We start from the raw sequence: 12930 nt of genomic DNA, 5'->3' as shown, positions 1-12930 counted from the left end.
TTTATTTTTGGTGCCGTTTAACTTGAATCGATGTTTAGCGGACGGTCGAAAACGAATGTTGCACAATCCCTGGCAGAGGACATTTGCTTCCACCTTCATTCACCGCCATTCGCCATGACGCTTACACGGTGCACATCGCGAAGAGAAAGCGCGGATTTTGGTATCCCTCACGGACGGGCACTGGCAGTGGTTCTCTCTAGTTTGGACTCATGGTGAGTCGAGGTAATGTAATGTAACGGTTTAGAAAGACAGAAAACTCTCCCTCTACCGTGGTGATGAAGTGAAACCAGTAGGTGCGGTGACCGTGATAGCTACGAAAGAGGTAGTGCAATGAAAGGAAATATTAGGACCGCAGGCAGTACCGGGAAGGATAAACGAACGGAATCAATAAGAAGGGGACATCAAAGAGTTCTGAGCCCAAACTGGCGTTTCTACCTGACCTCAGCCAACGCTTATTAGGCTATAATAGCAATTCGAAAGACGATTGTACGCATGCTGCTTAATGCGCCTAAACTTGACGACCACTGTGCGAAACTAAAATGATATGACATCTTTTAATTGCAGTAGAATACAGATGAAACTACAGAAAAAAAGCTGTCCTTGGAAAGCTTGACGGGTCCACAATCTATTATTTTGGCAGAGTGGCGGCAGCATATATATATGTATATATATATATATATATATATATATATATATATATATATATATATATATATATATATATACATATATATATATATATATTTTGTATTATGCAAAGTTAGTACTCATTACCAGAAATATAATTGAAAACAATACCGGAACTCATTGCTACAAATTCAAAAGCGAACAACCGCATGGCTCGAAAACATTACATAGAAACCAAATACATCTGCAGGAGGTCTTTGTAGGATGCCACGCAGAGATCAAAACGAACCGAATTATAATAATTTAAAAGTGTTGGTATAGCGTTCCTAAGGCACTGTTCCCCGTTATTTGAACGTGACGTCGTGACTGACTAATCCTCGAAGTGTCCTGTAATGTAACTTGCAAATCTGTCCTGTAATTGCAATAGGTTACGTAGATTGTGTGCTCACAGCCAGGGCTCAAAACGTAGTCAAGGACAGCAAGCCCACGTAGTGGGGAGGAGGCAGATTTTGGTTCGAATTCAGTGTCCGCAATGTGAACGAGGCGGTCACGGCAGGAGATAAGGGCAGACGCCGACGATAAAAAGTCCCAGAAAAAAATTTGTTCATGAACGCATGGCGGAATCGCCACAAACTCAATATGATGCCGCTGGTGATCGATGAGAACGTGGTCTGTGCATTGTCCTATGGGTGGGATGGTAGTACCGTTGGCTCCACGGAGAGGGGGACCGATGTACGGAGTTATTACTTTGCGGAGACGATAACACAAGTTGCTATTTATGACTGAATAAGCGTCACCCGTATCGATGAGCGCTTTATCGTATACTCCTTCGATCAGTACATTCTATTTATTTATTTACTTATTTATTTATTTATTCCTCAAAGGTCCGGGGACATGAGGGGTGGGCTATGAAATTTAATATGAATACAGAATATCTTCGATGGCGGTTTCGTGTCGGTTGAAGTTGGTGATGGTTGGCACTTCGGATGGAAGGCCATTCCAGTCTTGAGCTGTTTTCAAGAAAAACGACTGATAATATGTATCGGTGCGGGCTTTCATTGGATAGACGGCGTTAAGGTGAGAGTTACGAGAAATGCGATGAGCACGTGCGATAGGAGTATTTTCAGGATCAAAGGTATGATAAAATTTGTGATATAAGGAAAGACGAGCGATCTTGCGACGACAGGCCAGTGAAGGAAGGTTAAGCAGAGATTTAAGTGCGGAGACGCTGGTGTGACATGAATAATCGGAACAAATAAATCTTGCAGCGCGGTTCTGGACAGATTCTAGAGTTTCAATACGGTTAGTAAAAGAAGGATCGTACGCGGCGCATGCAAACTCTAATTTCGGCCTAACAAATGTCAAGTAAGCAAGCAGTTTTATTGGACGGTGGGCTAAGGAAAGGTTACGGCGTAAATACCCTAAACTTTGGTTAGCTGAATTAGTTATATGGTGAACGTGTTGCGACCAGGTTCAATCTTTGCTCAAGTGGATGCCGAGGTAGTTTCGACGGCGATGGAAGGAAAGAAGAGAGGTTTTAGTAGTATTTAATGACATTAGCCAAGGATTACACCACTCTTGGATGCGTAAAAGGTCTTCTTGAAGCTTCGTTACATTGGAGGTTTTAGTAGAATTTAATGACATTAGCCAAGAATGCTTCGTTACATCGGACGGGTTAACTATTGGACGATAGATGACACAGTCATCAGCCAAAAGGCGGATGTTAGAACTGATGCTAGAGGGCAAATCATTAATATAGATTAGAAATAAAAGGGGGCCTAAAACAGTGCCTTGGGGAACACCAGATAAAACTGGGGAAAGACATGACAAATGAGAATTAGGGTGAACGAATTGACAGCGGTCCAACAAGAAAGCACGAATCCATTCCACAACCAAAGGATGAAGGTTTAAGCGTGAGATTTTAAGAATCAGGCGTGCATGAGGAACTTTATCAAATGCTTTTTCAAAGTCAATAAATATGGCATCCGTAGGAATGTTTAAATCAAGGCATGCATGTATGTCGTTAAGGAAAAGAACTAGTTGTGTGTCGCAGGAATGACTCTTGCGGAAGGCACGTTGGTTAGGATGAAAAAGTTAAGCGATGTTAGAAACTTGGCAGTATGGGAATATATTACATGTTCCATAATCTTACAGCAAACGCTTGTTAGGGAGATAAGCCTATAGTTAAGTGGTGATGACCGGTTACCTTTTTTATAGACAGGAATGAGCTTCCCGATCCGCCAATCACGTATGTGGTAGTGAGGACGAAGAAAAAGACGGCTGGAAAATGAGAGATATGCCACCGCATATAATTTTAGTACTTTTCAATATTTTTGGGTTGATACCATCAACAGCGGCAGATGATGAATTCGGCAGTGATTCTATGACTTTAACTATTCCATTTGGCTCAAAGATGATGTTGTCTATAGAAGAGTTGTTAAAACAGGGGAGTTCAGGAAAGTCATCGAGAGATTCTTGAGTGAATACAGAACAAAACTGCTCATTTAGGACATCTGGAGCATATGAGGTGGAGTATGGACGCCTAGAATGATCTGTTAATGCGATTGTGCTAGATGTAGAAGGGAAAATAGTTTGCCAGAAGCGCTTTGGATTATTATGTAGCATGTAGCTTTGGCTACTTCGGCGTCGTAGTTGGCAGAGACAGTGTAGTATTTATTCCAAGCGTTTGCTGTGTTAGTAGCTTTAGCCGAGCGAAATAATCGTTTCTTCTTGTTGTTTAATCGTTTTGGGATTTTATTATACCAGGGAGAATTCGGTCGCTCTGTTATAGTGATAGCAGGGACGTGTATATTGATAAGGCGGTGCATTTCTGATTTGAAGAGTAACCAGTTTCACGGCCGCTCGATGAAAGCGCACTAGGTGCGTCCTGCTACGTCGCCCGAAACCGGCGGGAGGCACCTACTTCCAGTCGCCACCGCCGCGGCGCCACCGTTCGGGGACAGCCGCGCGCGGAGAGCTGCGCCTGGCTGCGCTTTGAGGGAGGCGTCGGCGTGGTAGAAGCCTTTTATTTTAAGGATATAAGAGCTCCGCTTCACACAATTTGGCAACAAGAATTAGTATATACTGTCATGTCTAGTGTGACCGTGTCAGCACTTAGCGCTTGCTCGGCAATGGTGTATACTGGAGTGTACCCCGAAAAACATATAGTGACTGTGGTTCAAGGCAACTCGATTGGAGAGCTCGCATTAGCGTGATGTTTCATTCGGATCCAGTTGTTCGTCACATTAAACTGTGACCCGGCTGTGAACAATTCGAAGCTGTTCAGCTGCCATGGTAGCCTAATTCATAACCACTTAATTAACTATGTCGCGAATTCTGTGTGTCATTTTCATACCATTTACTCATTCCTGCATACAGCTTTTATACACAAATTGATGTCAACCTGTTCTAAGCTGCCAGCGCTATCCAATAAAAAAATGTTCTATTATGAGCAACCTCTGTGAAAATGAGACATGTAACCAACCTTTCTATCTCATTGTGACAAATTTTACGGTGGAAATATGAAGATGTTTATTAGGTTAAATCTAGATGATAACCTGGGATCTTTGACTCAGTTGGAGACCTTAAACTTTGTACGCCAGAATGCTATCCGTTATGGCTCCCCCATTTTGCATGACCGGACAAAGTAAGCGCGCTTGATAGAGCCGGTCTGCCTCAAGGTGCTACGTATATGCGCCGAAAGGTTTTATTACTATTTTTATTGGCTGGTCGCAAACCCATACAATTTTGCTGGTTCGTAATTTTCAATGGAAGAACGCGCATTGAGTGTTGCTGTTGTGAAACTTAGCTTTGATCACAAGGATGTTCACGCGTCAGAATGCAACTGCAGCCGATATTCAGCGAACAGCCGAGTACGCTTATTTAATGGCCACACAAAAAAAGGAAGAAAATTACCAATCGCAGACGGAAAACCTTTCTTGAGAGAAGTTTATCCCATAGCCATAAACATCGCTCCACTGTTGACATTGCCAGCCCAGCTCGCTATCAGTGGGGGCAGCAACTTAACGATATCGTGCATAGCGCCTCAGCATGGGCACGATTATTGTTTTTATAGATTAGCTGCAGGTACGGTGCACAGTGATAAAACAATGTTGAAATCAAAAGTTTACACAGCTTGCGACTTCGCCGCACCTCTTCAGACTTCATCACCCTGCTAATGAAAGTGCTCGTAAGCTAACAAAGCTTCATTACTTCCTTTGCGGGGTACATCAAGCCTCCATTGTCCTTGATTTTCATTAACCTGTAACTAGTCCAGTTGACTCATATTTCCTGCAACAGGCTCTTGCTCGACTAACATGTCGCCTCAAAACCATTACTAAATATCGCATAAAATAAGCAACAACCTGGTAGTGATAAACAAAACTTGGGGTTCTTAGATCTCCTTGAGGAGCATCGTTAGAGTGCCCGCACTTTGCTACCTGCTTATTCACCGTATCCCGTAATTACTGCCTCGGTCACATATCATTAGAATGCAGCCTTAAGCCACCGAATTATATGGAATAGCATACTACACATAGTATATAAAGCCCCTGTTTACCGAAGCCGTACTAACATGCCCTAAAGGAGTATAGTGTACCTGACTTGGGATCTAAGGGTCCTGCTTTCAATAATTCCCATTTCACCCTTACATCTTATTGACTCCCTCTTGTTTGGCAGCTCCTGCCACATTGAACATGTCATGTGTTCTCATTTCGCCAAAGGTGTCTGGCCATATCACCAAATCATCATCATCATCATCATCAGCCTGATTATACCCACTGCAGGGCGAAGGCCTCTCCCATATTTCTCCACTTAACCCGGTTCTGTGCTAGCTGCATCCACTTGACCCCTGCGAACTTCTTAATCTCATCCGTCCACCTAACTTTCTGCCGCCCCCTGCTACGCTTTCCTTCCCTTGGAATCCAGTTTGTTACCCTCAGCGACCATCACCAAATAAAGTGCCTCTTATCAGAGAGGTTTTTTTCCGACTTTGCACCAACAGAGCGGGGGCCGGATTTTCTTAGAACGTGGCATTTCATTTTATCGCATCGGCTCAAACAGTCTCAACAGTATAAACAAATGTTGTATACACAGGCTCCTTTACTTGCAAGGCCACGCAGACTAACGCGGCAAAATTTAGAACAAATTGCATTCTTATATAAAAAAAAAACCTTCGTAGCTTTTTCTTATATGTTCTCACAACATAACCTGCGAGAAAAGCTTCTGGTGCTACCTCATCGTGTTCATCTGCTTCACAAAACATTGTTAAAAATCCTAGTTCACTGGCCAGCTCCCTGATAACTAAATAGGTTAAACAGCGTGAGGGGAACACAGTAAAAGAGGACGACATAACTAGCGCGGTTGTGCCGTCTTCTCCTGTGTTCCCGTCACGTTGTTTGCACGGTTAACCTATAAATAATCACCAACAAGTCCAATCTGCTGTCCCTTGTAGCAAATTCAATGGCAGCTGATAGGGCATTATGCTTCAGCATCTAGACTTTTTAACCTCAGCGCCGCTTTCATTTCACAGGAAGCGAGTGCATTTCCACTCCTCGCTGCTGTCTTTGCCTGAAGCGAGCTCCGCAGATAAAATAAGAGGTTCTCTTAAGTGTCTCTTAAGCGGAGGACGACGAAAGCCTACTCTTCCCCTATCATTTGCCTCTCATCGTTTGCCACAGTTCGTCATTTCAAGTCGTCGTTTGATATTTGGTCGTTTTTCAGTCATGATGAGTCTGCCTGCGTAGTCATTGTAGCCCTTATCACACATAACTAAGCAGGTTACTCATTTAGAAACAGCAGTAGTCATTACATGTCGTCGTTTCATATATTGGTAATTTCGTAGTCATTAACAGTAATAATGAGTCATGCCTAGCTATTATAGTCATTACCACACAGCGCTATGCACTTTTGCTCATTTCTAATCAATTGCGGTCATTACATGTCGTAGTTTGATATACTGGTCATTACAAATCATTTTAGTCGTTATTAACCATTATTAGTCATTAGCATTAGTCATTACCTCTATCAATGTCCATTTAAAACTTTTATTGATTACTTATCACCATCAATCATTTTCATTCTTAATCTTCCTCCTTGCACGTCCGCTTTTGCGAATGGCACACCAGTGCACAGATGCGACGCACAGATAACAGGCACAGCTTCTGCGCATAGATTTTCGCTCCATGAGCCCAGAACGGCTTTCGACTTAAAAAACTAACGCATCCAGCCTCAACGTTAACGTGCTTGCACACGCGCACTCAAAAATGTTGCGTTTACCACGCAGACGCGAGGCGAACGCGTCCAGAAAGGAAGCAAACCGCGCGCTCAGAGCCGGCGACCCCGGCGGTAACCTGTCCCCGAACAGTGACGTCCTCAGCAGAAATAGCGGGCGCTACTGTAAACTCCCAAAGGACGCGCTTGCCCATTGACGGCGGCGCGACGCAGCAGGACGCACCCAGTGCGCTTCCATCGAGCGGCCGTGCCAGTTTGCTTCAAGTGAGCGAAGCTGAAAATCAGGGGTAAAGTTTTCAAGGAAAGCAGCGAGGTCATTGTTAAAGCTGTTGTTGTCACCTCTATCATATAGCGTAAGTGTTTTCTTTATCTTTTTGGTATTCTGCAGAAGACACGAGAAAGTAGTATGAATCGCAAGGTGATCGCTAAGTCCGTCTAAATAAGTTATAGGAGAAAAGCTACCTGGTTGTGATGGTAGTACCAGGTCCAGAATGTTAGAAGAATGATTTGTTGTTCTGGTTGGACGACTTATTATTTGCTCTAACCCAAAATTAAACAGGTCTGCGCAAATTCACTATCTTGATTATTTTTCGAAAGCGTGGTTGCAAGATCGGACAATTTTATAGAAAGAAAATTGAAGTCCCCGAATAATAAGATCGGAGCATTAGGGTACAAGATTGTTAGTCTGTTGAGAGCATCGTGAAACAGGGTACTAAAAGAAGAGTCATGGTTAGGAGGACGATAACAAATTACAATTAGAACGCGAGGGTAGGTACGATCGCAGCAAAGCCAGACCATTTCCAGGGGGCATGGAATGTTTACTTGTGAACAATGTAAAGAGCGATCGGTGGCTATTAGAACCCCCCCCCCCCCTCACCTCGCACTTCTGTGCGATCAGTTCGGAAGATATCAGAGTTGGGAAGAGAGGGTAATAATTCAGCGTCGTTAACAGCAGAAGAAAGCCATGTTTCGGCTAATAAAACAATATTAGCGGAACATGAATCAATCAAACTGCATAAAGTATCACGTTTAGGAATGACACTACGAATATTAGTAAAAGGAAAGATAACTGGAAACGGTGGGCTAGTTTTGGACTGTGTTTCTGATAAAGTGGTTGCTAGGTGTCCTGTTCGACTGACTACGATGTTCTTGGTGTGATCGAAAATGTACGTTTTATTTCCTGATGTCATCTTCATGTCGTATTTTAAATGTTAGGTCATAACTTTTGGCATAATCATAAAGGCGCTTACGAGATATACTCGGGGACAACTTTCTGTGGCAATGTGGTGGAAGCTACGGAGCCGAAATGCACCAGCTCGCTCCGCACAAGAATATAGTACCTGCAGAAATTTCGCAAGTGATGCTCTGAAACGTTATACCATTACAAAACTATTAACTTTATTATTGTATCAGGCTTATACTACAGTACTAGCAAGTACAGCGGGAGTTTAATAAGCAGCGTTCATGTCGATGGCTGCGCGGTCTGTTGCCAATCTCGCAAAGCACGAGCAGCGTACGTGGGGCCGGATGGGATGCGTCTGCCGCTCTGCGCGGGCGTTCGTAGCGAGCGTCTGTTTTTCTGCTTTTGATAGCTTACGTCGTGCCCGGTGCCGAGACTGCAGCCGATGTCAGGTGCTCGGAACTACGTGGCGTAGTAACACAGTTAGGAAAGCCCCGCCCCCGTAGCTTTGGCTCCATTGCCACAGAAAGTTGTCCCCGAGTATAGATGGGTATTGGGTGAATAGTCCTCGGACACGCTGTAGCCAGTGTCTTTAAATTTGCTACATACCGACAGCACCTGGTTTTTATCTTTAAAATGAAAAATCTTAACAATGATAGGACGGTTTTTACCGGAATGAAAGGTGCCAAGGTGATGGGCGCGCTCAGTGTTGCGAGGTTCAGTGCTTAAATTTAGATGCTGACTGCAGTGTTCGACTATTATTGTTTCGGAATCTTGCCGTGACTCTTCACGTGCCTCTCTTACACCGCCAAAAACTAGATTGTTCCTTCGTCCGCGATCTTCAGCATCGTCCAACCTGTCAGTTAGTTTTACGATTTCAGCTTTGAATTTGGCTGTTGTGGATTTGATATCCTCGACTTCCATTTTTATTGAAGGGAAAGAAGCGCAATCTGCTTCGATTTTTGAAAGCCGAGTGTTTACTTCAGTGAATGCTTTTTCGTGGTCACGCTTGACTGTCCGGCCTGATCTTCTTTAATTGCCTTTAGCAAATCTGATGTCGACGGTTCTACGTTATCAGGAGGCCCTGGGTTGGTTTCTATACCACCAGCTTTCAAAAGCAAGTTGAAAATCACACATGAACACTCATATACAATATTACATGCGCAGTGTGGGCTCGGCAGCGCAACTAGAGAGCGATTGCTTGTGTGTTTAGCATATAGGGAATGGCGATTGCTCACCTGCACAAGCAAGGGGGAAACTTCCGCAGGTAAGTGTGGCTCATCGTTACGGTGCCGCCGAGTCCACTGAAAGACGCGTTGCAGGGGAAGGGATTTATGATGGTGTTCTGAGGAAGTGATATCATTGTCATGAGGCAGGTTTCCGGGTGATGCCGTGGCAGCAGCCAAGGCGATCCATCGAGGCTGAAGCGGCGTAACAGCGTGGGCAAGGATGCGCTCTCGGAAGATCCGTTCTGTGAGAGACAGAAGCACTCATCCGACAACTACACCGGTGCTACGCAGCAAAATTCCAAGGCAGGCAGCTCAGGACCGCAGCAGGGCTCGAACAATGGCATTTGAACGCGGCATGGCTTGCGGGGCAGAAACAGGAGGTAGGTGCACCGTTGGCCTAGGAGCTGCACAAGCAAGGGGGAAAATTTAGCAGGTGTGGCCCATCGTTACGGTGCCGCATAACCCAGTCTTGTTAGAGCAGTTAGACGGGTGTCCGGGAAACATTTGCATGTACAAACGGAAATAAAGATTGATTGATTGATTGATTGAATTCCAGAGTGAAGCAGCTTTCCCTCCAAAACCTGCTTCTGTTAGTTTGCCGCTCTAGGAGGAACGATTGGGAGAGTGGTCGAAGTGGGGACGGGTGGCGTAAAGGTGATGGGGAGGGCATCGGGTAGAACGAGAGGGTTGGGAATTATCCTGGGAATTTTGCGACAAAGGAAAACGACAGAAGGAATCGGAGTATGGGATCGTAGAAGCTTCAGGCTGGCGCAGGCGGGCATGCTCGAATGGAACATAACCCCGCTGTTCGTCTTGCTGGCGCCAGCGACAGACGCGGGAGATGAGACCGCGGATTCCGCAGTAATAGCAGACTGGACGGGAAGGACGCCAGGATTGTCGACAGCGGGGCGGTTGAGGGCATGGGGCTACTGGAGCCAGAGGACCACACGCAGGAGCAGGACAAGGAGAATGAACTGGGGCAGGTGGCTTCGAAGCTATTTCAGCGTACGTGGGGAAGCGGCAGGCGGTAATCGACGTGGATGGTGCCACGGCGCAGGTGAAGGCGGTCAGTTCGTCCTTGATGACGCGGCGCAAATCTGAAGCGGCTGGCGGGAGGTTCGAGCTTCCAGGAACTAAGCTTGCTTGATTGGCGAGCTCCTCTCGTATAATGGCACGGATAATGGTGCGCAGGTTGCCTTCAACAAGAACGCCGTCATTGATGTCTTGCTGCAGGCGGCACGACTGAAGTTCGTCCAGGCGTTGGCAGGTGGTGTTTAGTCCGACAAAGTGGAAGGGTTCTGCACCAGCAAGGCGTTGAATGCGACAATTCCGATGCCCTTAGCAATATCGCGAACGCGTTCAGCTCCCGTCATAGCAGCATCGACTCGGAGGCAAAGGGCTAAAACGTCCTCGATATATGATGTGTAGGACTCACCAGGCTGCTGAAGACTGGCTTCGAGCTTCTTCTTAGCCAGCTCAGAACGACCAGATGGCGAGCCAAAAAATTTCCGCAGCTGCTGGGTGAATGTTGACCAATCAGGGATGTGGTCCTCGTGATTGAGAAACCACGTTTTTGAGACGTCAGTCAAGTAGAAGACAACGTTCAGTAGACTGTGGGAGTCATGTCAGCGGTTGAAGGAACTCACTTTGGTGTGATTATCAACCCATTCTACGACATCGTTACCGCGAAGGCCGGCAAAAAGCAGGGGATCGCGCTGGCGGCTGGTGATGGTCCAGGTAGGGGTAGCCACAACAGCAGCGTATTGCCATACCATATCCCGTAGGCGCACTGGAGCAGACGACGCGTTCAGCGAGTTAAACGACGATTGTTGCTGAAAGATCTCTGTGAACGCAACCTAAAGGTAACGTACACTCACTGTAAAGGGCGATTGTTGCTGAAAGATGTCTCTGAACGCAACAAAGGCAACATACACTCACTGAGGCAGGAAATGATTGTGGGAAAGGTAATTGCTTAGTGTAACTGTTGTCATACCGATTGTTACTTAAAGGTGTCTGTAAACGCAACCTAAAGGTAACATACACTCACTGAAGGCAGGATATAACTACAGTAAAGACAATTGAAAAAAAAAGATTCACAGAAAAATAGAACAGAGAAGTCGAACGCATGTTTGAGTGGCCTCAGTGAAGAGATGCGTGGTCTTAATCCATTGCGCCACCAAGACTTTTTCTGTTTCTTTATTGCCGGTCATCACCAACACAAAACAAAACCAACAAAAACGCGCTACAAACAGAATGCGAACAGCAGAGCGGTTACCACAAGCATGACACTGTTAATACAGAAGCCGGCAGGCTCATACGAGTTCCCTTTGTCAAGTTAAAATTCCTCCAGCTCGCATAGTGGTTCGACTCTTGAACTCCCGTCTGGCACAGTGGTCTTCAATTTGTGCATTTCAACTAATGCGTGTATACTCTCTCGAAAATAGAGCCTTGCAGGGCGGGCGTCAGGGTCACAGTGAAAACCCGCCATTCTGGACCGCTATAGACTTTGCAGGCCTATTAGCATAACCGTATCAAGTGGAATCCTATCATTATTTTCAGTTGGCCGGAATCTAATTCCGCATGAGTCTAATGGTAATTCTTTTTAAGGGTTCGTTGCAGCACATCCCAAAAATAGACGCCCTCCCAACAGTGCAGAAATACAAGGTCTATTGTCTCAGGCTGTTTACATATTAAGAAAAGTGAACCCCATGGCAGATAAAAGCCCTTGCTTTCAAAAAACGTTTGTACCGATAATTTTCCTGTATGTAACTTAAAGAAAAACGTCTTTACCCCAGGAGAAACTGGCATTCATTTGACACGCTTCAGTACGTCTTAACCTAAACGGCCGCTATACAAGGCTCCGTACACAGGAACAGAGGAACAGAGAAGAAGTCGTCACAAAGAGCTTTATACAGGTTCTTCTTTTTCACTGAACTTAAGTATTCTGTCGAGAAGCGAGCTGACAGAATTCGAACAATGCTTACAACCTCTTTGAAAAAACTAGAAAGACGCCCTGGCATGCTTTCCGTGGCAACAACCAATTTGGGCAATGCCCGCGCGAGCCTCACTTGGCACACAGTGCGCAAAAAGGGGTCGGTAACGCCGCGAAAGAAAATAAATCTGTTTACAAGTTGGCGCACGAATAAGTGAGCAAGCCCGAGACCTCCGTCTTTAATTGGCCGGAACAGGTTATCCCGACTACATCTTTCCCAGCTTGATGCCCATACAAACACAGCAAAGATTCGGTGTAGCTTTTGAACACTCAACCTAGAACAATGAAGTGCTTGCATGGCGTACCACACCTCGGCAACAAAAAATAGATTACACACAGTGGCTCGTGCAAAGATAGACAGCGGCACTCCTTCCCACTTGTCAGCCTTCTCCCTTATTTCCTGAACTTGGGCGCTCCAAAATGGCTTGCTCTCTTCATAGAATTCTAGAGGTACGCCCAAATACTTCACGGGTGTTGTAACCCATGTAACGTTGGCAAAAAAGTCAGGCGTTGATGTCCACGCTCCGTGCCAGAAGCCAAGACACTTTCCCCAGTATACTGGACTTCCTGTGGTCGCACTAAAATCTTTCACAACTTCTATTTTCATTTATATCGAAACTTTATGCCTGTCTATTATGCAAAATCCATCTGTTCAGGGCTTTCAACTGTAC

The 12930-nt window shown here is 45.4% G+C and overlaps 1 protein-coding gene across 1 annotated transcript in view; it reads right to left on the bottom strand.

The window, feature by feature from the left end:
• LOC146210030 (uncharacterized) overlaps positions 1 to 12930 on the bottom strand; it is a 317294-nt gene that overhangs the window by 229555 nt on the left and 74809 nt on the right. The gene's annotated exons all lie outside the window — the stretch shown is intronic.

Source organism: Amblyomma maculatum, chromosome 1 (genome assembly GCF_055883805.1).
Source record: "Amblyomma maculatum isolate TAMU_Amacu chromosome 1, ASM5588380v1, whole genome shotgun sequence".
NCBI classification, from domain to species: Eukaryota; Metazoa; Arthropoda; class Arachnida; order Ixodida; family Ixodidae; genus Amblyomma; species Amblyomma maculatum.
This window is presented reverse-complemented; position numbering and strand designations above follow the sequence as displayed.